Below are 27,282 nucleotides of genomic sequence, written 5' to 3'. Positions count from 1 at the left end.
TTTTATTTTATTTTATTTTTATTTTTTATTTTTATTTTTTGAAGAGGTTACATTTTTTCCCCCCAGCCTAGAAAGCTTCACTGCGTAACATGATTATGTGGGAATTTCAGAGTTGGATCGCTTTGCATTACTGTAAATGATAGAGCTTTATTTTAAAGTATTTTTTATTCTAAAGGTATATGTGCTTTTCATAAATTCAAATTCTAAGAAAAGGTATACATCACAAGTTCAGTTTTACTCCCCAGAGGTTATCACTGGAAACTTTTTTTGTATATTTTTCCAGATGTTTTTGGTTTGTAGATAAGACATGTATGTACGTAGAAAAAAATACAGACATAGGCATATATGTTCTTTGAAAACAAATGGAATTAGGCCGGGCGCGGTGGCTCACGCCTGTAATCCCAGCACTTTGGGAGGCCGAGGCGGGCGGATCACGAGGTCAGGAGATCGAGACCATCCTGGCTAACACGGTGAAACCCTGTCTCTACTAAAAAATACAAAAAATTAGCTGGGTATGGTGGTGGGCGCCTGTAGTCCCAGCTACTTGGGAGGCTGAGGCAGGAGAATGGCGTGAACCCGGGAGGCGGAGCTTGCAGCGAGCCGAGATGGCGCCACTGCACTCCAGCCTGGGCCACAGAGCGAGACTCCGTCTCAAAAAAAACAAAAAAAAAAACAAAAAAACCCAAATGGAATTATACTATAAATACTGTTTTGTCACTTACTTTTTTTTTTTTTGGCATACTAGTTAGTATATGTTATACATCTTTTCATAGGTATATCGTGATTAATGTAGGTGCAGTTCAGTAATGATTGAAATGAAGTTTTTTCATTATATTCTATTTTTGAAAAATTACCAATAACTACATATATAACTGAAATCACATCATGTAACTGTCAGTATAAAGGAATGGCTCAGGTAAAACCAAATAGAAGTTGTATATTTAATATTTTTAATAATTTTAATATTTAATTAAAAAGTTAAAAAGTGTACTACATGGCTGTTTATTAGGGTAAGGAAGTATGATCTCTTTAACGTACATGGTATTTTAAAAATATCTTATTCTGGTGTGTCTTCTTGATTGTAAAACCCCACTTAACATTTTGGGCTCCTATTTATATCTTTTTACTTTAAAAGTAACACTATTCTGTGGTTATTCTTGTGGCATATTAAAGTGATATTTTAAGGAATACTTAACAAAATTCTATATAAAATGTATCTACTCTAAGTTAGAAATCTTGGTGCCCTTACTGGTCTTATGATCTTGGAAGTCACTTAAGATCCCAAGCTCTGTATTAAGCCAGTGCTGGTTCAAGTTCTGGATCTACCATTGAGTAATTGACCATGACTTCTTTATACTTCAGTTTCCCCAACTGTTGAATAGGAATAATGATTGTTGTGATGAGTCCATAAAAAATACAGTCTTACTGACTTTATGATGGCCGAAATTTCAAGAGTGTAACACAGTAACAGTTAAGTCATACTGGGACTCAGGCTAATCTTTTCTCTGTTGCCCTAGGCATTGATGTCCACCTGGCAAATGAGGGTGAGAAGTGGTGAGGGATTGCATGGGAGGTTTGGGGACAAGGCCTGGGAGTAGTAAAGAGGCATCTTACACTTTTGCCCACATTTTATTGTCCAGAACAGTCATGTGAAAGGGAAGCTGGGAAATGTAGTTTAGCCATATGCCAGGAGGAAAAGGAAATGCTTTGGTAAATAGCCAGTTTTTGCCACCAGTGCTAAGCACAGTTCCTGGAAGATGGTTTTCAAGTCATTAAGCAAGTCACTTTTCACCTCTCCAGGTCCGTGTTTCTTTCTGTAAAGTGGGAAGGGGGATGATAATGAAAACTTCTATGAAGCACTGTTTTGGGAGAACTATATGTTATAACCATCTTAACTCACTTAATTCTTACAAAAGTCCTCTGAAGTAAAGACTACTATTGTCCTTTTTTTTTTTTTTGTCTTTTTTAACAGCTGAGGAAGCTAAGGCTCAGAGTGAGTCATGGACACAGGATTTGAGCCCAGACAGTCTTTTCTGTAGGGTCTGTGCTTTTATTTATTTTTATTTTTATTAATTTTTTTTTTGAGATGGAGTCTCATTCTGTCGCTCGGGCTGGAGTGCAGTGGTGTGATCTCAGCTCACTGCAACCTCGCCTCTCAGGTTCAAGCACTTCTCCTGCCTCAGCCTCCCAAGTAGCTGGGATTATAGGTGAGTGCTACCATGCCAGGCTGATTTTTGTATTTTTAGTAGAGTTGGGGTTTCACTGTGTTTGCCAGGCTGGTCTTGAACTCCTGACCTCAGGTGATTCACCCGCCTCAGCCTCCCAAAGTGCTGGGATTACAGGCATGAGCCACTGCACCTGGCCTCAGGCATAATGTGATATCATTTATAAATATTAGAGAATGTAGTTCTAAAAAGTGAAGGCTTAAGAAAAACCTAATACCACCATCATACTTAAAAAAAATTGACAGTTAAATCCATAATATCATCATATTCTATGTTAAGGTAAACATGTCTCAATTTTTAAAAGTATTTGAATAAGGCTTACATATTGCGATTAAGTGTCTTAATCTGTAGGTTGCCACCTTCCTTTTTATTCTCACAATTTATTTGTTAAAGAAATGGGTTATTTGCCCTGTAGAGTTCCTGTAGTCAGGATTTTGCTGATTCATGAGATTCAATACCAGGTTTATCCCTGATGTTTCTCTATTTTCTGTATTTCCAAATGAGTAGTTAGAACCAGAGGCTTGGTCAGAGTCAGGTTCAGTCTTATTTTACAAGACTGCTTCGTATGTTGTGGTGCATTCTTTCATCAGGAGGCACAAAATGTGGTTGTCTCTTTTTGTGACACTAGCAACTGTTGGTGACTAATGCCTAGATCTGTTGATTCATTAAGAGTTGTAAAATGATAATGTTCTAGTTGTGTTACTCCTTCATTTTATTATCTGGAATACTGTTTTATAAAAAGAAAAGTTTCCACCACCTCTTACTTGGTTGCCCAGTGTAACTGTTCATATGGGAAAGGCAGAATAAATGTTTGCTTGTTTACCTTTCTTTACCAGTTTCCAGTGTAATCAGTAGGTTCACTGTATTTTCCAGCCGTGATTAATACATTTTTAAAATTATTATTTTTAATGTATCTGTTACTGTATAGGGCAGTATCTGGAAATACCCAAAGACAAGATCTCTAAAGGAGTCATTGGCTAGTGGTGGATCAGTGCAGTGTGGTGGTGGTGGTGGTGGTGGTGGTGGTATGCACATGGGGGATAATATAGCAAAGGCATTTAGCTTGAAATCAGGAAAGAGCTCTGGAGTTATCCTTAAGCTGCGTTTTGAAGGTTGAGTGGCAGTTTGCTATTGGAGGAGGTAGAGGTTACTTTTCAGGCAGAGGGAGAAGCATGTGCAAAGGCTCTGAGATGTGAGAGTTTGTTACTGAAGAAATTCAGTAGGGCTGGAAGCTCAGTGAGCTTGGTGCGAGAGAGTCAAGAGATGAGGCTTTAGAGGTAGTATGGGTTTTAAGTCATTCCAAGGAATAGTTTTGATTTAACTCTGAAGGCCATGGAGAGACGTTGAAAGGTTTTATCCAAGTGAATGATGTAAGGAACAAACTGTGGAACTCTTGGGGCAGCACTGAGGAGAGTGACTCATGATGCCCCTTTTCTGAACTGCTTATACAGATTTCTCATTCTTGGCATTACTCCTGATTCCTCCTTCATCTACATGCACACGCACCTACACACACACACAAACACACACAGAGACACATGTCTGCCTCTCGGATCTCCTTCTAGAGTCTTAGTTCTTGTTTTTTTTTTCAGAATTTGGGCAACTAACAAGGCTAGAAAGGAGGCCATCTAAAAAAGTGATTGGTGTTGAAAAGTTGCTGCTCCCGTCCTAGCAGCACAACTCTTCACGTCGTAGTAATGGGAGTAATGACGATGATGAGTGTGGACAACTAATGAGCACTTAACTGTAGTACCAGGCACTATTCTCGGAATTCATTAGTGTGACAACCCTCTAAGGTAGGGTCTGTTATCCCCATTATACAGATGTGGCAGAAACGGCAGGGAGAAGTTAAGTGACTTGCTTAAGGTAATAAATGTAGTAAGAAGCAGAGGTGGGATTGAACCTAAACAGTCTGCATCTAGAGTTCATGCTCATAACATTCTATTTATTGCCTTTCTGGTTTTATGACCCCCTTCTTATCTAAGTGTATGCTCTGTGGCCCGCATATACAAACTAGTTCCCATAACATGTGTAATATAATCCCTCCTTTCCCAGGGTTTCCCGGCTTCCTGTCCTTCCCCTTAGCTTTCTGTCATCAGTTTTTCCTAGGATTTCTGGTTCAGCCTATGTCAAAGTGAGAGTCACCAACATAGTTGATGATAAATACTGTTTGATTACAGGAATGTAGGAAGATGTGCAAGCATTCTACTAAAAATGCTTTTCCCACAGATAATGTAAACTAAGGTTGCTTAGGTTTTGTAAGACTGCCATTCAACTATAAATAGGCCTTATGTATGTTTACTAAATCAGAAAAAATTTAATATAGCTAAATTTTAAATAATCAACAACAGAAAATAAAAATATTTTGCCCCACCATCTTAAGGTTACAAAGACTTAGAGGTATATTTTATTTACATGCATGCATACACACACACACACACAAATTATATATAGATGTGTAGAAAATATAGAAAAGTAGAAAAATGTATACAAATATTTGAAATACATTATGTGGAATCATGTTTGTATTTTTTTTAGCTTAGGAAAGAAAGCCATTAAAAGAGTTACATGTCAATAACCATGATACTATAGGATTTTAGTAGTTGCATAGTATTACATTACTTAAATAAATGATTCATGGAATAGTCTTTTTTTATTGGACAAGGAATTTTCCCCTCCACCTCAATCTTTGAGAGTTAGAAACAATGCAGAGATGAGTGTCTTTATAGTTAAACCTTTGTACATTTTATAATTTACTCATGATAAATTTTCAAGTTGAATTCCTAGGCCAAAGGGTATACAGATTTTAAAGACTTTCAATGTTGGCAGATATCACTTTAGGATAATTATACTAATTTATACTCTTACCAGTAATATATGAGTGTATATATTTACCTATTCCTTGCCAGTTCTGGAAATTGTGAATTTAACAGAATCTTCCAAAAAGCATTGAAAATTGGCCTGGGAATGTAAATATCCTTTTCTTCCCCATTCAGCTTACTAATGAATCTATCATAATCTCAGCTGTCTGAATCTAAAAGAGAACCAGTAAAATTGAGATGACAAGTTTATTGCAAAATAAATGACCTGAAAGCCACAGGCATTGGGTGGGGTAGGGGAAGGGCAGGTAGTGGTAACTGAGGTGACTCTGTGTTTGGGTTTTTGAAAAGATGGTAGATTTGAAGGATAAGGAGTTCAGAGAAGTAGAAAGGCAAATAGGGGCCGTTATAAATAAGGACAGTGGCATGAGCCAGCGGGGTTATCTCTCATATTTATAGAACATGGCTAGATCTGGTTTCCCTATAAGTTGATTTCTTACTGTTATTCTGAGTTGAATGCGTATCTTTTGTCTCAATGAAGCCTGAATGGCTTTTGATGTCTCTGATCTGGAAAGGTTGTTTATGTATCTCAGAATAAGTCATTTTGCTAAAAAAGGCTACTCCTGAGGGAGAGCAGTGGAAAAAAGAGTTGGAAAAGTGGATTGTAGCTAGTTGAAAAAAGGATTTGAATGTCAAGCTTTAGGAATTAGGTTCTTATTTGGTATGTTACAGGCAACCATATGGACTTTTGAGCAGGTGAAAATACAGTATTAATGGGTAGGGATAGCTTGGGAGGGAAGGAGACATGGACATTGAGCTTCAGAAAAACCAGTTAGTAAAATATTTCAGATGATACATTGGTAATAGAAAAGGATCCATTGAAATGTGAGGCATTCACATGGAAATAACTGGCAGAATGTGGTAATTAACTGCTGTAAGGACCCCAAAATAAAAGGAATAATCAAACATCACTCAAAGCTTTTAGCACAGTTTTTGAGAACAATCAGTGTCAGAAGGAGAAGACAACTTTGTTCCTAAAAGTTATATTGTAAAATAAATGTAGCTTATACATTTTTCAAAGTGAAATCTCAGGATTCATGGTATCTTTACTTCTACTTGCCAAATTATTAAAATTGTGTTATATTTCTTAAGATATTTTAAAGCCTCTATTGTAGAACAGAAATAGTAGAAAATGGAACTAATGTTTATTAACAGTTACTATGGAAGAGGGAATAGAAATGTGTTGCTCTTGAACAGGTTTATTCAGCTTTGGCACTATTGACATTTTGGGCTAGCTAATTCCTTGTCATGGGCAGTATCTCCTGTGTGTAGGATGTTAAGCAGCATTCCTGGCCTCCACCCACTAGATATAGTAGCACACCCGCGCCCCTCCCCCCCTCCCTGCCCCCGCGACAACCAAAAATGTCTTTAGACATTGCCAGATGTCCCTTGGGGAGCAAAAATTGCTCCCTCTCCCCAGTTAAGAACCATTGTTCTAGAGTACAGAATCAGTCCCACTAAATAAATGTTATTGGCGTGTTTAGAACAGTGCCTAGCACATAGCTGGCACTCAAATATTTGTTGAATAAATGAGTAGTCAGATTTTCATTGTGAATTAAAAACAGAACAAAACTTGATGACTGACCACTCAAGTTGCTTTTACAAAAGAAATGGGATGTCCATTGAACATCTGTTTTAGATCTGATTTCCCAATCTGGATTATTAAAATGAGGAGGCTATTTTTTCCCAGTATATAAATGATTCTAATACTTTTTGCTGTAAAACTTTTGGAGTCTCTCTGCTAAATTATGTTCCAGTTTCTTAGCTTGGGATTCGAGTCATAAATATACTAGGTCTGTCTTACCTTTCAGTGCTTTTATTTGTTCCCTTTTGAACATGGCTGAATTTTACTTTTCTGTCCACCTGCCCGCCATTCTTGCTACCCCTCCTTCCTTTTTCCACTCTCATCTTTTTCCCATTTTCCAGTCTGTAAATCCTACCTATCCTTTTATTTTTTAAATTACAAGATCTCATTCTGTTACTTAGGCAGGAGTGCGGTGGCACAATCATAGTTGACTGCAGCTTCGAATTTCTGGGCCCAAATGACCCTCCCATCTCAGCCTCCCAAGTAGCTGGGAATACAGGTGCGCAATACTGTGCCCGGCTAGTTTTTTTTTTTTTTTGAGACAGAGTTTCGCTCTTGTTGCCCAGGCTGGAGTGCAATGGTGCGATCTCGGCTCACTGCAACCTCTGCCTCCCAGGTTCAAGCGACTCTCCTGTCTCCGCCTCTCGAGTAGCTGGGATTATAGTCGCATGCCCCCATGCTCAGCTAATTTTTGTGTTTTTAGTAGAGGTGGGGTTTCATCATAGTGGTCAGGTTGGCCTTGAACTCCTGACCTCAGGTGATCTGCCTGCCTCGGCCTCCCAAAGTGCTGGGATTATAGGTGTGAGCCACTGTGCCCAGCCTAGTTTTTTTTGTTTTGTTTTGTTTTGTTTTTTTGGAGATGGAGTCTCGCTCTGTTGCCCAGCCTGGAGTGAAGTAGTGTAGTGGTGTGATCTCAGCTCACTGCAACTTCTGCCTCCTGGGTTCAAGTGATTCTCCTGCCTCAGCCTCCCAAGTAGCTGGGACTACAGTCACATGCTGCCACCCCTGGCTAAATTTTTATATTTTAGTAGAGATGGGGTTTCACCGTGTTACCCAGCTGGTCTCGAATTCCTGAGCTCAGACAATCTGCCTGCCTCGGCCTCCCAAAGTGCTAGGATTACAGGTGTGAGCCACCATGCCCAGCCATTCCCAGCTAGTTTTTGTAGATACTGGGGTCTCGCTGTGTTGCCTAGGCTGGTCTCGAACCCATGGGCTCAAGTGATCCTCCCGTTACAGCCTCCTATCAAGTGCTGGGATTACAGGCATGGGCCACTGTGCCCTGCCCTGTCCTCCTTTTTGAAGTCTCTCTCTCTCTGTCTTTAATTTTATACTTATTTTTTCTCTCTTGTCATGTCTTTGCCCTTGTCTTTTTTGATGGAGTCTTACTCTGTCACACAGGCTGGATTGCAGTGGCACAGTTCTAGCTCACTGCAGCCTTGAACTCCTGGGGTCAAGTGATCCTCTAGCTCAAGTGATCCTCCTACTTCAGCCTCTGAGTAGCTGGGACTCTATGTGTGCACCACCACGCCTGGCTCCTTTGTCCATTTTTGTTTGTTTTTTGGAGACAGAGTCTTACTCTGTCGCCTAGGCTGGAGTGCAGTGGCATGATCTCGGCTCACTGCAACCTCCACCTTCTGGGTTCAGGCGATTCTCCTGCCTCAGCCTCCTGAGTAGCTGAGACTACAGGTGTGTGCCACCATGCCTGGCTAATTTTTGTGTTTTTAGTAGAGACGGGATTTTGCCATGTTGGCCAGGCTGGTCTTGAACTCCTGACCTCAGGTGATCCACCCGCCTTGGCCTCCCAAAGTGCTGGGATTATAGATAGGAGCCACTGTGGCAGGCCTCCTTTGCCCATTTTGAAATTGAGTTGTTTTCTTTTCTTTTTATTAACAGGTTCCCCCCCCCCAACACACACACACACACACACACACACACACACACACACACACACACACGCACGCACACACACAGTCTTGCTTGTCACCCCAGGCTGGAGTGCAGTGGCGCGATCTTGGCTCACTGCAACCTCCGCCTCCTGGGTTCAAGCAATTCTCCTGCCTCAGCCTCCTGAGTAGCTGGGATTACAGGTGCCCGCCACCACGCCTGGCTTATTTTTGTATATTTAGTAGAGATGGGGTTTCACCATGTTGACCAGGCTGGTCTTGAACTCCAGACCTGTGTTCTGCCTGCCTTGGACTCCCAAAGTGCTGGGAATACAGGCATGAGCCACTGCACCCTGGCCTTAACTACGTATTTTTCACATCTGCACAGTGTTTTGGAAAAAGTGGTTCAACTGAAAGAATGAAAAGATGGGGGCAGAATTTGCTTTTAAAAAAATAATAATAATTTAAAAAAAGGGCATTGAAAAAAAGTTTCAGTGGTGTTGGGAGGGCCTTGGAACAAGGAATGAATGGAAGATGAGGGAGTGGAGGGAGGCCATGTATGGACTCTTTCTACAGACCAGGCTGTTGAAGGAGAGGGCTGACAGGAAATGAAGTGCAGGGGAAAGTTTTTTGAAGATGGGAGAAAGAGGACAACTTTTATATATTTCATTTCATTTGATTCCTTATAAATCTGTAAGGAAGATAGAGCTTGTATTATTTCAGTGAAGTTGAAAATAGAGTACAGAAAAATTAAGATACAGCACCCCCAAAACAGAGAACTTCTGACATAATACACTGTTGGAAATATTTACTTCAGAGTGAAGAAAATATTGGAAGTTAGGCTTGTTAATTGGTCTGCATGGTTCATAATTACTCTTTCTTATTAACTATTTAAGGAACATGAGACCAGGAAGTTAAATACCTGGATATATGCAGATATATATCTAGAATTGGTACCAAAGTAAATACAGGCATACCTTGGAGATACTGTAGGTTCCATTATAGACTACCACAATAAAGTGAATATCACCATAAAGCAAGGCACACAAATATTTTGGTTTACCAGTGCATGTAAATATTATGTTTATATTCTACTGCAGTCTATTAAATGTTCAATAGCGTTATATTTAAAAAACCAATGTGCATACTTTAATTTAAAAATACTTTATTGCTAAAAAATGCTACTGATCATCTGAGCTTTCAGTAAATTGTAAGATTTTTTGCTGATAGAGGATGTTGGTGGCTGCTGACTGATCCCAGCAGTGATTGCTGAAGGTTGGGGTGCCTCTGGTAGTTTCTTACAATAAGACAACAATGAAGTTTGCTACATTGATTGCCTCTTTCTTTCATGAAAGATTTCTCTGTAGCACGTGATGCTGTTTGATAGCATTTTTTACCCAAAAGTAGAACTTTTTTTCAAAATTGGAGTCAGCTCAAACTCTGCCACTGCTTTAACAACTAAGGTTATATAGTATTCTAAATCCTTTGTTGTCATTCAACAATTTCACAGCCTTTTCACCAGGAGTAGATTCCATCTTTAAGAAACCACTTTCTTGGCTCATCTGTAAAGAACAACTCCTAATCTGTTCAAGTTTTATCATGAGATTGCAGCAATTCAGTTACATTTTCAGGCTCCACTTCTAATTCTCTTGCTGGTTCCACTACATCTGCAATGACTTCCTCCACTTGAGTCTTGAACCCCTCAAAGTCATCCATGAGAGTTGGAATCAACTTCTTCCAAACACCTGTTCATGTTGATATTTTGACTTCCTCTCATGAATTATGAATGTTCTTAATGACATCTACGGTGGTGAATCCTTTCCAGAAGGTTTTCAGTTTACTTTGCCCAAATCTACTACAGGAATCACTTTTTTTTTTTTTTTTTTTTTTTTGAGAAGGAGTCTCGCTTTGTCGCCCTGGCTGGAGTGCAGTGGTGCGATCTTGGTTTAGTGCAACCTCTGCCTCCTGGTTCAAGCGATTCTCCTGACTCAGCACCCCCCGAGTATCTGGGACTACAGGTGTGTGCCACCACGCCTGGCTAATTTTTGTATTTTTAGTAGAAATAGGGTTTTGCCATGTTGGCCAGGGTGTTCTCGAACTCCTGGCTTCAAGTGATCCGCCTGCCTTGGCATCCCAGAGTGCTGGGATTACAGGCATGAGCCACCGTACCTGGCCGAAATGTATTTCTTAAACAGTAAGACTTAAAAATTGAAATTACTCGTTGATACATGGGCTGCAGGATAGATGTTGTATTGTACTGGCAGGCATGAAAGTAACATTCTTCTTTCTGAACATATCCATCAAAGCCCTCGAATGACCTGGTCCATTGTTAGTGAGTGCTAATATTTTGAAAGGAATGTTTTTTCTTTAGCAGTAGGTCTTGACAGTGGACTGAAAATATTCAGGAAGCCAACCTCTAAACAGATGTGCTGTCATCCAGGAGACTGTTGTTCCATATGTAGACAGCAAGCAGATTAGATATAGCATAATTCTTAAGAGCTCTAGGACTTTTGAGTGGCAAATGAGCATTAGCTTCAACGTCAAGTTACCAGCTGCATTAGCCCCTAACAAGAGAGTCAGTTTTTATTTATTTATTTATTATTTTTAAAAGAGACAAGAGTCTCGCCTTGTTGCCCGGGCTGGCCTTGAACTCCTGTGGCCAAGCGATTCTCCTACCTTGGCCTCTCAAAGTGCTGGGATAACAGGTGTGGCCCCAGCCTGACCTTTGAAGCAAGGCATTGATTTTCCCTCTCTAGCTGTGAAAGTCCTAGATGGCATCTTCTTCTAATGGAAGGCTCTTTTGTCTACATAAAACGCCTTGTTTAGTATAGCCACCTCCAGCAATGATCTTAGTTAGATATTCTGGATAACTTGCTACAGCTTCCATGTCAGCACTTGCTGCTTCACTTTCCACTTTTATGTTATGACGAGAGCATTTTTCCTCATGAACCAACCTCTACTTGCTTCCAGTTTTTCTTCTGCAGTTTTCTCACCTCTCTCAGCCTTCATAGAACTGAAGAAGGTTAGAGCCTTGCTGTGGATTAGGCTTTTTGCTTAAGGGAATGTTATGGCTGGTTTAATCTTCCATATGGACCACTAAAACTTTCTTCATATTAGCAACAAGATTGTTTCATGTTCACTGACATAGTGCTTTTAATTTTATTCAAGAATTTTTCGTTTACATTCACAATTGGCTGAGTGGTACAAGAGGTCTAGCCTTAGGCCTTTCTCACTTTTTGATATGCCTTCCCCACTAAGATTAATCATTTGTAGCTTTTCAGTTAAAGTGAGAGGCACGTGACTTTTCCTTTCCCTGAATTGTTTGAGGCCATTGTAGGATTAGGGTTAACTAATTGGCCTAATTTCAATATGGTTGTGTGTTGGGGAAACGGGAGGCCTGAAAAGAGGGAGAAAGAGAGATAGGGAATGGCTAATTGGTGGAGCAGTCAGAACACACATTATATGTTAGCCATCTTATGTGGGCGTGGTTCATGGTGTTCCAAAACAATTACAATAGTAACATCAAAGATAGCGTGGTAGCTCACTCCTGGAATCCCAGCACTTTGGGAGGCCAAGGCAGGAGGATCGCTTGAGTTTGAGACTAGCCTGAGCAACATGGTGACACCCCATCTCTATAAAAAATAAATCAGCCGGGTGTGGTGGTACATGCCTGTTGTCCCACCTACTGATGAGGCTGAGCACTTGAGTCCGGAAGGTTGAGGCTGCAGTGAGCTGTGATTGTGCCACTGCACTCCAGCCTGGGTGACAGAACAAGACCCTTTCTCAACCAAAGGAAAAAATATATATATATCACTGATCGTAGATCACTATCACAGATATAATAATAATGAAAAAGTTCAAAATACTTTGAGGATTACTAAAACGTAACACAGAGACACAAAGTGAGTGCATGCTGCTGGAAAATGGTGTCAGTAGATTTGTTCAGGCTGGGTACGATGGCTCACACCTGTAATCCTAGCACTTGGGAGGCTGAGGCGGGTGGATCACCTGAGGTCAGGAGTTTGAGACCAGCCTGGCCAGCATGGTGAAACCCTGTCTCTACTAAAAATACAAAAATTAGCTGGGCGTGGTTGTGGGCGCCTGTAATCCCAGCTACTTGGGAGACTGAGGCAGAAGAATTGCTTGAACCTGGGAGATAGAGGTTTCATTGAGCCAAGATCATCCCCACTGCACCCCAGCCTGGGCGACAGAGCAAGACTCCGTCTCAAAAAAAAAAAAAAAGACCTGTTCAGTGCAAGGTTGACAAAAGCCTTTGCTATTTTAAAAAAAACTCGCTGGGTGTGGTGGCTTACGCCTGTAATTCCAGCACTTTGGGAGGCCGAGGTGGGCAGATCACCTGAGGTCAGGAGTTTGAGACCAGCCTGGCCAGCATGGTGAAACCCTGTCTCTACTAAAAATAAAAAATCAGCTGGGTGTGGTGGCATGTGCCTGTAGTCTCAGCTACTCATGAGGCTGAGGCAGGAGAACCGCTTGAACCTGGGAGGCGGAGGTTGCAGTAAGCCGAGATTGTGCCGCTGCACTCCAGTTTGGGCAGCAGAGTGAGACTGTGTCCCCAAACAAACAACTTATTATCTGTGACGTGAAATAAAATGAGGTATGTCTGTAAGCAAAATGGATATTCCTCTTAATGTTTGACATTATTTTTTAATCGGGGAGTTCTGAAAAATTGATTTTGCATGGATTTTTTTCCTTGTGTTTTTCTCTTCAATTTTTTTTTTTTTTTTTTGAGACAGAGTCTCCCTGTGTCACTAAGGCTAGAGTACAATGCTGCGATCTCGGCTCACTGCAAGCTCCGCCTCCCGGGTTCAAGCCACCCGAAGTAGCTGGGATTACAGGAGTGTGCCACCATGCCTGGCTAATTTTTGTATTTTTAGTAGGGACAGAGTTTCACCATATTGGCCAGGCTGGTCTGGAACTCCTGACCTTAAGTGATCCACCCACCTTGGCTTCCCAAAGTGCTGGGATTACAGGCATGAGCCAGCACGCCTGGCCTGATTGTTCAGTTTACACTCCTACTTAGTGTCGATTTTCCCATAACCTGACTAGCAGAGTGTGTTATCACTCTTTGCTAATTTGGTATCTGAAATGATACTCCTTGCTTTCATTTCCATTTCTAAAATTGTTTAGTTGAATATCTCATGTGTTCAGAGACTTTCACTCTTTCAGTTGTTGGACTGTATTTGTTATTTTTCTATTGAGAATTTGTTTTTCTCATTCACTCATTTTAAAAATTTTTTTTTTAAAATTTCCTTTCAATTTTTATTAATTATTATTATTATTACTATTTTTTGAGACAGAGTCTTGCTCTCTTGCCCAGTCTGGAGTGCAATGGTGCAATCTCGGGTCACCGCAACCTCCACCTGCCAGGTTCAAGTGATTCTTGTGCCTCAGCCTCCTGAGTAGCTGGTACTACAGGCATGTGCCACCACGCCTGGCTAATTTTTGTATTTTTAGTAGAGATCTCGGGGTTTCACCATATTGGTCAGGCTGGTCTTGAACTCCTGGCCTCAAGTGATCTGCCCGCTTTGGCCTCTCAAAGTGCTGGGATTATAGGCTTGAGCTACCAGGCCTGACCAGTAGTTTTCATTTTTCATATCATTGTTCGATTTCCCTGATTACTTGGTAAAGTTGAGCACTTTATCATATTCTATAGGTTGATTAATTGTGTCTGAATTTCTTATTCAAAAATGAATTTGTTGTTCATATCCTTTGTCCCCTTTTTAAAAAAAATTAGGTTTGTGTCTCAGGATACTTTATTCTTCCTTTATGTTCATAAGTAGAGTTTTATATTACTTATTAAAGTTATTCCTAGTAATTTATTGTTGTTGATATCTCTATTACAGTAGAATAGATTATTTCTACTGTTTCTTCAGTATGCTGTATAGAAAAGTTATTGATGTTTATATGTTACTGTGTTGATCTGACAATCTTAAAGAACTCTTTCAACATTTCAGTTGATAAACTTGTATTTTCCAAGTAGACATTAGTGATATTTTCTGCTAATTATGACACTTTAGCCTGTTCCTTTATGGTATTAAAGTGTCTTATTTCTTATCACTTAGCTTAATGACACAACATCCAGTATTAAGTGGCTTTGTTTTAAAGTTTGATTCCCTGTGAAATTTTATTATTTTGTTCAGTGGGAGACAGAACTGTAACTTGCTTTTCAGAATTGTTAGGCTGTTATCTCAATATTTGTTATTGAATCCATATTTTTGTCCTGAGTTACAGAACCATCTACTCTTTCAACAAAACATATATTGAGTGCTTATGTTTCATCTGGTGCTGTTAGGTGTTGGGGGTGCAGCAGTGAATAGAACAAATTTCTAGTCTTCATGGAGTATACAGCTGAAGCGACAGTAATAAACAAATAATATTTCTTTGATCCATAGTCATTTGGATTTACAGATGCGGAACCCGTGGACATAGAAGTCTTACTGCATTTATATCTGATTTTTTTCTGCATTTGTTGAGATGATCATTTTTCCTTGATTTGTAAATATGACAACCATATTAACAGATTTTCCCTTTTGATTTCTTTGTGAATTTTCTAGCTTTCTTCCTATGTCATTGATTTCTAGTTTCATACCATTGTTGTTAGAAAGATATTTGAAATGATTTCATTCTTCTTGAATTTGTTAAAACTTGTTTTGTGGCCTAACATATGATCTATCCTGGAGAATATTCTGTGTCTGCTTAAGAAGAATGTATATTCAGCTGCTGTTGGCTAGAATGTTCTGTATGTGTCTGTTAGGTCCATTTAGTCTGTAATGTTCAAGTCTGTGTTTCCTTATTAATTTTTTGTCTGGATTATTTATCCATTGTCGAAAGTGGGGTATTTAAGTTCCCCACTATTACGGTATTGCTATTTCCCCCTTTAGTTCTATTGATAGTGCTTTATATATTTAGGTGCTCCAAATTGGGGCATGTATATATATTTATAAATGTTACATTTTCTTGATGAATTGACCTCTGATCTCTTTTAACACCTTTTGACTCAAAGTCTATTTTATTTTATGTAAGGATCCTCTGCTCTCTTTGGTTAACATGTGTGCGGAATATCTTTTTCCATCTCTTCACTTTCAGCCTCAGTCCTTTAAAGCTAAAGAGAGTCTCTTGTAGGCAGCATATAGGTGAATCTTGTTTTTAAAAATCCTCTTGGCTGGGTGCAGTGGCTCACGCTTGTATTCCTAGCACTTTGGGAGGCCGAGGTGGGTAGATCACCTGAGGTCAGGAGTTTGAGACCAGCCTGACCGACATGGTGAAACCCCATCTTTACTAAAAATACAAAAATTAGCTGGGTGTGGTGGTGGGCGCCTGTAATCCCAGTTACTCAGGAGGCCGAGGCAGGTGAATCGCTTGAACCCAGGAGGCGGAGGTTGCGGTGAGCTGAGATCACACCATCGCAGTCCAGTCTGGGCGACAGAGTGAGACTCCGTCTTAAACAAACAAAAATCCATTCAATCTGTGTCTTCTTATTGGAGAGCTTAATTCTTTTCATTTTAAATAATTATTGATAGGTAAGGAGTTACTACTGCCATTTTGTCAGTTTTTCTGACTCTTGTAGTTTCTTTGTTCCAGTCTTCCTCTCTAGCTGTCTTCCTTTGTGATTTGACGATTTTTTGGTAGTGATATGCTTTTGATTTTCTGTTTTATGTATCTTGTAGGTAGCATATCATTGGATCTTGTTTTTAAAAATCCACTCGGCCAGGCACGGTGGCTCACACCTGTAATACCAGCACTTAGGGAGGCCAAGGCAGGTGGATCACCTGAGGTCAGGAGTTCGAGACCAGTATGGCCAATATGGTGAAATTCCATGTCTACTAAAAATACAAAAATTAGCCAGGTGTGGTGGCATGTGTCTGTAATCCTAGCTACTCAGGTGGCTGAGGTGGGAGAATTGCTTGAACCTGGGAGGCGGAGTTTCCAGTGAGCTGAGATCATGCCACTGCACTCCAGCCTGGGCGACAGTGCAAGACTCCATCTCAAAAAAAAATAAAATGAAATGAAAAAATTAAAAAAAAATCACTCAGCCAATCTGTGTCTTCTGGAGTATTTAATTTATTTCCATTTAAAATAATTATTGATAGGCAAGGAGATGCTATTGCCATTTTGTCAATTTTTCTGACTCTTGTAAGTTTGTTTGTTTCAGTCTTCCTCTCTTGCTGTCTTCCTTTGTGATTTGATGATTTTTTTGATAGTGATATGCTTTGGTTCTTTTCTGGTTTATGTATCTACTACGGCCTTTTTTTTGTGGTTACCATGAAGCTTACATAAAACATCTTATAATGTTAATAGTCTATTTTAAGCTGACAACCTCAACAGTATACCACAACTTTACATTTAACGTCTCCTTTCACATTTTGTACTATTGATTTCATAATGGATATCTTTTATATATCATGTATCCATTACCAAATTTTTGTATGTATAGTTAATATTTAATACTTTTGTCTCTTTACATTTATACTAGACTTAAATCTGATTTAGGTACCACCATTACAGTATTGGAGTATTCTGAATTTGAATATATTGTTATCTTTATAGTGAGTTTTATTCTTTAATATGTTTTTATGTTTTTAGAGTTCTTTTGTTTCAATTTGAAGAACTTTCTTTAGCATTTCTTGTAAGGCAGGTCTAATGGTGGTGACCTCCCACATTTTTTTCTGTAAGGGGTCACATAGTAAATATTTTAGGCTTTGCTGGCAATATGCTGTCTGTTGTAACTGCTGATATCTGCTATTGTAGCATGAAAGCAGATGTAGACTGTGTGTAAACAAATATACATGGCTATGTTCCGATGAAATTATTACAAAGACCAAGTACAGGACTGGATTTGGCCTCTGGACCGTAGTTTGCTGACCAGTGATTTAGACTTCTAACATGGTAGATTACATTGATTGATTTTTTGAATATTGAACAAGTGTAGCATTCCTGGGATAAACCCCACATGGTGTGGTATATTACTCTTTTTATGTTCGTGAGTTTGATTTGCTAATATATTCTTGATGATTTTTGTGTTTATGTTCACTTTGGAAATTGGTCTTTAGTTTTGCTTCTTTGTACTGTCTTTGCCTGATTTTGGCTTTAGGATAATGCTGACCTCATTAAATGAGTGGAGAAATGTTGTTCCCTCCTTTTTCTGGAAGGGATTCTGTAGAGTTGGTGTTACCTCATCTTAAAATGTTGGTTAGAAATTAGTTAGTGAAAGCATCTGGGCCTGGAGATTGTTATTTCAGAAAATTTCAAACTATAAATTCAATTTCTTTAATAGTTACAGAGCTGTTCAGGTTACATATTTCATCTTGGGTGAGTTTTGGTAGTTTGTCATTTCCTATGAATTGGTCCATTTCATTTAAAGATATCAAACATGTGTGTGGAGTTGTTCATACTGCTCTTTTATTGTCTTTTTTTTTTTTTTTTGAGACGGAGTCTCCCTCTGTTGTCCAGGCTGGAGTGCAGTTGTGTGATCTCGGCTCACTGCAAGCTCCGCCTCCAGGGTTCACGCCATTCTCCTGCCTCAGCCTCCTGAGTAGGTGAGACTACAGGTGCCCACCACCACGCCCAGCTAATTTTTTTGTATTTTTAGTAGAGACGGGGTTTCACCGTGTTAGCCAGGATGGTCTCGATCTCCTGACCTCATGATCTGCCCGCTGGGATTACAGGCATGAGCCACTGCACCCAACCTTATTGTCATTTTAATGTCTGTGGGGTCTATAGTGAAATCCCCTCTTTCATTCCTGTTTTAGTTCATTTTCTATTGCTATAGCAAAATACCCGAGAGTTGGTAATTTATAAAGGAAAAAGATTTATTTGGTTTATGGTTCTGGAGGCTGAGAAATCTAAGATGGGTTGCCGCATGTGGTGAGGGCTTTGTGCTATGTCATAACATGGCAGAGAAGTGCAAGGGGAAGCACATGTTTGCAAAGAGAGGCCAAACATGAGAGGCATCCTCACTTTATAACAACCTACTCATGTGGGTTCACTTCTCCAAGAGTGAGAACTCCTTTCAGAATGACATTAATCCCTCTTAACAACCTAATCACTTCTTAAAGGTACCACCTCTCAACACTGCTACATTGCAGACCAAGCTTCAACATGAGATTTGGTGAGGGCAAATGATATTCAAACCATAGTAGTCATTTTTGTGTGTGTGTTAGTTTTGCTGGAAGCTTGTCAATTTTATTGATCTTTACAAACAGTCAGATTTTGATTTGAGTTTTAAAAAAGTTGTGGTAGAATATACACAAAATATAATTTGCCATCTTGTTTTTTTTTTTTTTTTTGAGACAGGGCCTCACTCTGTTGCCCAGGCTGGAGTGTGGTGGCGTGATCTTGGTTCACTGCAGTCTCTGCTTCCCAGGTTCAAGTGATTCTCCTGCCTCAGCCTCCCAAGTAACTGGGATTACAGGCACGTGCCACCATGCCCGGCCAACTTTTGTATTTTTAGTAGAGACAGGATTTTGCCATGTTGGCCAGGCTGGTCTCGAACTCTTGACCTCAAGTGATCTGCCTGCCTTATCCTTCCAAAGTGCTGGGATTACAGGTGTGAGCCACTGCTCCTGGCCCTTAACTATTTTTTTTTTTTTAACCTTCCACAGTCCTTTTATTTTGGAATAGGCTGTAAACAATCAAACCACCAGAACATGATTGTACAACAGTAAAATGTTCTCCTGTATTAAACTGAAGATATCTGTTTAATAAAAAAAAGAAAAAGAAAATGTAGGAAAGGTACTTAGAGCTGTTACTTTCTAAGTACACAACACCCTAGACAATTCAAGGCATCTTAATCTCCATCAAGAAAAACAAGAAAAAATAATTTTTGTCATGCTGTTAAATCCATCATTATGGATGAAACTGGTGCATATTGGTCAAACGGATCCAACAAACACTGATGTCCAAGCTGGCATATTGGCAACTAATACGTAACTGGTGGTCAATAGAGAGTTTAAAAGATCTTCCCTTTCTTCTTGTTCTTTTCCAAGGTTCTCGAAGAGTTCTGTTCTAAAATATGTTGTTGAGCTTCCCAGTTTGCCTTCTCATCCTCCAACTGACGACGTTTTTCCTCTAATTCTTTGTGCTGTGCTTCCAAATTCTTTTTCATTAGCTCACGGCGCCACTGGAGCTCAGCTTCCGAGTCCTTTAGTTTTTGAACTTTTTATTTGACCTTCATCTCTAACACCTGCTCCATCTCCATCTCCTTCATTTTAGCTGCATACTCCCTTCTTTCTTCTTCCATTATTTGTGCCAGAGGGCTCTTAGTCAGCTGCCCTTTATTCTTGTTGTTATCAACTCCATTATAAGTCACAGCTGCCAGTTTTCTGCTTCTGTAGTTCTCATAGTGGACATTATTAGTAACATCTTTCAAGTCCTGAGTGTGTGTTTTTATCAGCATATTTCTTAGAATTGTAAAATCACAATGTTCACCATTTTCAACTTCAGCAACACCCCAAGGATACTGCCTTCCTTTGACCCTTTTGCCATTAACTTCAATGATAGTATTACTACCTTACCATAGCAAGAGGTAAACAGTCCTTTACCTTTTTAGCAAGTTTATTTTCTTCCTCATCATCTATTTCTGGAAATTCATATATCTTAATTTTATGTTCTTGGATTTCTTTCATTATCTGTTTTTTAAACTGTTGGCATTCCTCTGGTATAAGTGTGTCTGCTTTGGCAATAAGTTGGATGATAATCACTTTTTCATGCGAACGCTTCATAAACTCAATATCCAATGGTTTAAGTTCATGTCCTGAAGGAGCAGTGAAGTATAAACAACACTGCACCCTGCTATTAGGCATCTGACGTCTGTTCACTTGTGATTCTGCATTTAGGTAGTCCTCAGATTTACTATCAATGTAATCGATAAGAGGCTGCCAGCAATTACTATTATCCACTACATCTCCAAATCCTGGGGTGTCAACTATTGTGAGCAGCAACTGAACACCACCTTCTTTGATTAAAACTTTGGATTGTCCACCTGTATAGTCTTTTTAATTCTATGAGAAGGACCTGGATACTCTGGAGAATACAAATCTGTGAGGAATAATGAGTTGATTAATGTCGACTTTCCCAATCCAGGTTCGCCTCTCTGGGTAAGGTGGCTCACACCTGTAATCCCAGAACTTTGGGAGGCCGAGGTGGGTAGATTGTTTGAGCTCAGGAGTTCCAGACCAGCCTGCGAAATAAGGCGAGACCCTGTCTCACTTTGTATGCTGGTGCCAGCCGGGGGTGCCCCCAGTAGGTGCTCCCTGGGGTGTCTGCTTCAGGGCTTCTGCGAAGGTGCAGGGCAGGCCTCCTCCAGCTGGGAAACTTGGAATAGTTGGCAGCTGCTTTGAATGTTGGTTCCTTCTTCTCTGATGACCGTGCTGTCAACATCAAAACACACTGCATCTGCTGAGTAGAAAAGCTTCCTCAGCTCTGAGTGGGAGACCATCCTTGGAAGAATTTTCCTCGTTTCTCCAGTGCTAGATTTCTAGGAGACCACACTCTTCTCTTCCTGTTCCTTCTCTGGATAAAAATGGAGCACAGAGTTCTGACTACAGATTTCTTCAAGAAAGACCTGTGGATTCCGCAAGAGCAAGAGCCCAGGCTCAGGTGAGGCAAGGGTGCGGCCGGGGCTGCAACTGGCGCTGGCCATTGAGGAGCTTCTGCGCGACCTTGCGATCGTGCCCGCCAGGCGCCGGCCCGTTGGCTCGCAGCGCCAGCTCGCGCCGTGTCTGGCCGTTGCTGCGCCCGGCTCTGCAGGCCGGGAAGTTGTAAAGCTCCTCCATAGCTGATGGGCGGCGGCGGCCGGGCCGAAGCCTGCGGACACGGGAAGGGCTGCAGCTCAGCGGCCGGTTGCATCCCGCCCGGCCGTCTGTGGCCACCCAACCCCTTAACTATTTTTAAGTGTACATTTTAGTGATGTGAGATACATTCATAATGTAGACACTATCCATTTTCATAGCTTTTTTTAAATCTTGTTAAACTCATACTTTATAGCCATTAAACAATAACTCCCAGTTTCTCCCTTCTCTCAGCCTCTGGCAACCACCGTTCCACTTTCTGTCTCTGATTTTAACTACTCTTAGTACCTTATATAAGTGGAATCATCCACTATTTTTTTTTCTTTGTGACTGGTTTAATTCACTTAGGAGATTGTTGTAAAGGTTCATTTATGTTGTAGTATCGCATATGTCAGAAATTCCTTCCTTTTTAAGGCTGCATAGTATTCCACCATAGACATACTGCCAATGTGGTATGTCTGTACCACATTTTACTTAACTGTTAATTATGTTTTATTTATTGTGAATAATGCTGCTGTGAACATGGGTGTATAAATCTCTCTTTGGAGACTCTGCTTCTGATTCTTTTTGGTGTATACCCAGAAGTGGAATTTGTGGATCATATGGTAATTCTATTTTTAGCTTTTTGAGAAACTGCCGTACTGTTTTCCAGGGCCCATATCATTTTATGTTCCCTACACCTGTGCACTAGCGTTTCAGTTTCTCCACGTCCTTGCCAACATTTGTTATTCTGTTTTCTATTTTTCACAGTAGCCATCCTAATGGGTGTGAGGTGGTATATCTTAGTTTTGATTTTTCATTTTTCTAATAGTCATCGTGAGCATCTTTTCATGTTTTTTTTGGTCATTTGTATAACTTCTTTGGAAAATGTCTATGGAAGTTCTTTGCTCATTTTTGAGTTGGGTTGTTTTTGTCAAGTGTTCCTCCCACCTCATCCTCCTGAGTACCCAGGACTACAGGCACATGCCACTATGCCCCGCTAATAGAATCTATTTTAGACCTAATTATATTCTGTCTACCTGAAAGACAATTGAAATAAAATGACATAAAGAGAAAGATAAAACATGCCAACACTAATCAAATTAAGCTGGAGTGGCTATGTTAATATCAGACAAAGCACACTTCAAAACAAAACACTGGGCCAGGAGGCTAATGCCTGTAATCCCAGCCGTATGGGAAGCCAAGGTGGGAGGATCGCTTGAGACCAGGAATTCAAGACCTGCCTGAGCAACATAGCGAGACTCCATCTCAAAAGAAGAAAAGAAAAAAGGAGGAAGTTTTTAGTTAACTGTTTGTTTGAGACAGGGTCTCACTCTGCCGCCCAGGCTGGAGTGCAGCGGTGCGATTTCTGCTCACTGCAACCTCCACCTCCCTAGTTGGAGCAATTCTCCTGCCTCAGCCTCCAGAGTAGCTGGGATTACAGGCGCCTGCTACCATTCCTGGCTGATTTTTGTATTTTTAGTAGAGACAGGGTTTCACCATCTTGGCCAGGCTGGTCTCGAACTCGACCTCAGGTGATCCGCCTGCCTCGGCTTCCCAAAGTGCTGGGATTACAGGCGTGAGCCACTGCACCCAGCCTACTGTTGCTTTTGAAGGATACTTTTTTTTGCTGCATGTTTTGTTCAGTGTTTATAAGGGTTTTTCCTTTAATTTTCTCCTTAGTACTTTAAATATGTTTTTTACTGTCTTCTGGCTTACATAGTTTCAGACAAGAAGCCTGCAGTCATTTTTACTTTATTCCCCCTTTAAGCAATGTGTATTTTCTTTTGCTGCTTTTAATATTTTCTCTTTATTAATCTTTTTCAGCAATTTGACTATAAAGTACCTTACTGGTACGTGTGTGTGTGTGTGTATGTGTGTGTGTGTGTGTCTGTCTGTCTGTCTGTCTGTCTGTCTGTTTCGGATTTCGTTGTGCTTGGATCTGTGGGCTTATAATAATACAGCTTTTAAAATTTACAGCTAATTATTTCACTAAACAATTTTTTTGTCCCTATCCCTTTAACCCCAACCTCACACATATTAGTTAGGTAGGTTGCTATTATTCCACAGGGCACTGTAGCTGTGTTGTCATTTTTCATACTGTTCTTTATTTTAATAGATTTTTTTTTTTGTTATGTCTTTAGGGATAATGATCTTCTTTTGTCATTTCTAATCACACGTTAACTTTTCAATGTGAAATTTGCATTTTTTTTTTTTTTTTTTTTTTTTGGAGACGGAGTCTCGCTCCGTCACCCAGGCTGGAGTGCAGTGGTGTGATCTCGGCTCACTGCAGTCTCTGCCTCCTGGGTTCACACCATTCTCCTGCCTCAGCCTCCCAAGTAGCTAGGACTACAGGCACCTGCCACCATGCGCCCGGCTAATTTTTTGTATTTTTAGTAGAGATGGGGTTTCGCCGTGTTAGCCAGGATGGTCTCGATCTCCTGACCTCGTGATCCGCCCGCCTCAGCCTCCCGAAGTGCTGGGATTAGAGGCGTGAGCCACCACACCTGGCCTGAAATTTGCATTTGATGTTATCTTTTGATGTTACCTTTGAGTTCCATGTTATTTTTAATATCTTCTGTTTCTGTCATATTCATGTTTTCTTTACATTCTTGCGTATATGAGGCATACTTATAATAGCTGGATTATTGGATTATGCCCAGTAGTTGTGAATCATTATTGTTCAGTTGAGACTTATTTATTTTTTTCATACAGTCACTCTCAGGATAAGTTGAGACTTATTTCTCAGCTCTTTTAGGGATGGTCTAGAATAGCATTTGTTCTGTGGCTCATTTAGCCCTGCTCCTAAAGGTGTGTCTCACTCTGGTCTCTACTGAATGTGTTACATAGTCATTGAGGTCTTGCCACTCTGGCTGAAGACAATACAGTTGGCTAGAGACAATACAGTTGATTCGCAGCTTTCTGTGAGCTCTGGGAATTGTTCTTCTGTAATTGCTCTCTCCCTGGAAGTTGTTCTTGTTCAGTCTTCTGGGATTTCACATCACACATGTGCAGATTGGTATTCAGTTGAAACTCAAGGGTATCCCTGTGCAGATTTCTGGAGCTCTTTCTCTGAATACCTCTCTTCTCTTGGGTAGTCTGTCCCGCAAATTCTAGTCTTCTTGAGCCACCTGAACCTATGATTTCTGTCTTCTCATTTCAGCTCTCATTTTGGGTTCCTCTCTCTGTGTGGTAGTTTCTAAATTAATGCCAAGCAGAAAGCCTGTGCCATGGTAGGGGTCGCTCTGTTTCTTTCCCTTTGTTCCCTTCGCCATACCTGTTGCCCAGTGTCTGATAATAAGGTTGTTTCTTATCTTTGTCTGGTTTCCTAGTTTTTTGGGCTGGAGGGTAATTTTGACCTGTCTTACTCCCATGTGGCTTTATGTAGAAGTCTCCTATGTTACTTTAGGAACTCAAGTTGGTTTCAGATTCTGAGATTAATATGGAACATAAAGTTTTGGTAGAAAATTTTCTCAAATAAAGTTAGTCGTATTCTTTTACTTCACATTTCTTGGTAATAAAGTGAAGTGAAGAACACTGAAATGAAAGGGTTAAGAGACAGGAAAAAGAGGGGAACGAAGAAAACCCAAAGAAGGGTTAAAATAAATAATCTTCATGTTGTCATTTGTAATTAGACTTCAAACTTTCATTAAAAACTGAAACTGGAAATATCTGACTCAATATGGAAATATAAAACATGTATCTATTTTGCTGTTTAAATATGAAAGTTGGCAACTGATAGGGTTTTGAAGAGTATGACCATTATCTTTGCATTCAGAATATAGTGTTTGATTAGTCAGAAAAGTCACATGGCAGAAGCCAATGAGCAGCAATAAGGACACCGATGAAATAAAAGAATTTGAAAATGACATGATGTCAATAAGTTGGTCCATTGCCCAGAAGGAAAGGAATTCTGATGAATTGATCAACATAAAAAGCATGTCTTCCTAGTGCCAAAACCAAGAATAGAAATCAGAAGAAAAATTTGAAAAGCAAAAATTAAAATCAAAATTATTTTTCAAGGAGTAAGTAGGGCAATGCAGATAACTGATATGTTGATAGAGATTATAAACTAGACAGAACGAGCTTGAAATAAAGCCAGTGTGCCAAAACAAACAACAGTATAGACAGTGATGGTCAAGATAGTGGAGAAAAAACTCAAAGTAGAGCAAAACATGGGTCTGAGAGATTAAGTTAAAAAGTCAGCTAAACCATACGATTTCCAATTTCCTTAAAAATGGATGTTTATGATTATGAAAAATCACAAAGGAAAGATGAAAAGTAAACTCTACTTCCATAATAGCATGTGAATTATTTTGTCATTCTCTATTTGCTTTGAAGCAGCCATGTTAGGATTGTTTCGAGGATTTCTAGTCTTCCAGTCCCCAGTTCTTGTATTGGTCTACAGGTTTCTAAACAAAAATTGATCCTATTAAAAAAAAATTCTTAGACCTCATGCCTTCTTACCCCCCACCGCTGACTCTGCCCCAGCCACCGTATATCCTTCTTGTCCCTCTAACCCCCTTCACTTGCTCTCATCTCAAGAATTTTGCATTTGCTGTTCCTTCTACTGCAATGCTTTTCTCCCAGATACCTGTATGGTTTGCTTCATCTTCAGTTCTGTGCTAAAGTGGCTCCTTACAAAATTTTATTTTAAAACATTTATTTTATAAATCTGTTATTTAAAATAGCTAGTCCCTTTTTCTTTGCTTTCTTTTGTTGGATGTTGTATGTGTAATACTTGTTTACTGTTGGCTGTTCTCACTAGAATGTAGTTTTGTGAAGGGAGGGATTTTGTTTTATTTATTTCTGTATCCACTGTGTTTGAACAGAGTCAGACACAAAGGAAGATTGATAATCTAGTAATGCTTGCTCAATGTGTTGTCCAAATACTTGTTTAAAATGCTTCAAACTATAATGTTTCTTCTATCAGTTTCCAAGAGTGGGATGTTAATATCTCTCTAATGATTAGTTACCAATTTCTCTTTGTTCTGTAAATGTTTGCTTTATGTAATCTGAAGTTCTCTTATGTTATCCAAGTAAATTAATTTTTTTATCATTATGACAGTTTAAGCCATTTATGTTTACTGTGAAAATTCATATTTATATTTATCTTTTTATGTTATTTTCTATGTACCATTTGTTTTCATTCCTTTTCTGCCTGCTGTTGGATTGATCAAATTTTCTCATCCCTTCTTTCCACTTTATTTTAATGTTTTCTATCAAATTTAAAAACAACTACTTAATAAATTCTTTTTTTTTTTGAGACGGAGTTTCTCTCTTGTTGCGCAGGCTGGAGTGCAATGGTGTGATCTCAGCTCACTGCAACCTCTGCCTCCCGGGTTCATGCCATTCTCCTGCCTCAGCCTCCCGAGTAGCTGGGACTACAGGTGCCCACTACCACGCCCAGCTAATTTTTTTTGTATATTTTTAGTAGAGACAGGGTTTCACCGTGTTAGCCAGGATGGTCTCGATCTCCTGACCTCGTGATCCACCCACCTCAGCCTCACAAAGTGCTGGGATTACAGGCATGAGCCACCATGCCCAGCCTAAAAACAACTACTTAATAAATTCTAAAGGTGTTCTTTCTTTTTGTCCACGAACAATAAGATCCACCTTAGAGTGTTTTCTCCCTAATCACCCTTTTTCATCTTTCAGGTTTTGTAGTCTTTTTATTTAGTTCTGCCTTCTTTCCCCTTTCCCCCTGTGAAGTTTGAAGTGATGCTATTTTGACTGCTTGACTTGTTATGTAACATTAACAAATTTCTAATATTGAATCATCCTGGCATTCTGATTCTATTCAATAGGCTTGTTCTCAGTTTTTATTTTCATTTATAGTTTTTGACAATGTTTGTTGGAATTCTGAGTCAGGTACTTCCTTTTTTTTAAATTTTTGGTTAAGACCGACTTTTTGATAGTTTT

At 39.8% G+C, this 27,282-nt stretch overlaps 1 protein-coding gene and 2 pseudogenes across 21 annotated transcripts in view; 1 reads left to right on the top strand and 2 right to left on the bottom strand.

The window, feature by feature from the left end:
* Positions 1–27,282, top strand: part of KMT2C (lysine methyltransferase 2C) — a 300,175-nt gene that overhangs the window by 48,708 nt on the left and 224,185 nt on the right. The gene's annotated exons all lie outside the window — the stretch shown is intronic.
* LOC115932750 (septin-7-like) lies at positions 17,991–20,971 on the bottom strand (annotated as a pseudogene).
* Positions 21,187–21,439, bottom strand: LOC134756427 (nuclear protein 2-like; annotated as a pseudogene).

The sequence above is a fragment of the Gorilla gorilla genome, chromosome 6, assembly GCF_029281585.2.
Source record: "Gorilla gorilla gorilla isolate KB3781 chromosome 6, NHGRI_mGorGor1-v2.1_pri, whole genome shotgun sequence".
Classification (NCBI taxonomy): domain Eukaryota; kingdom Metazoa; phylum Chordata; class Mammalia; order Primates; family Hominidae; genus Gorilla; species Gorilla gorilla.
This window is presented reverse-complemented; position numbering and strand designations above follow the sequence as displayed.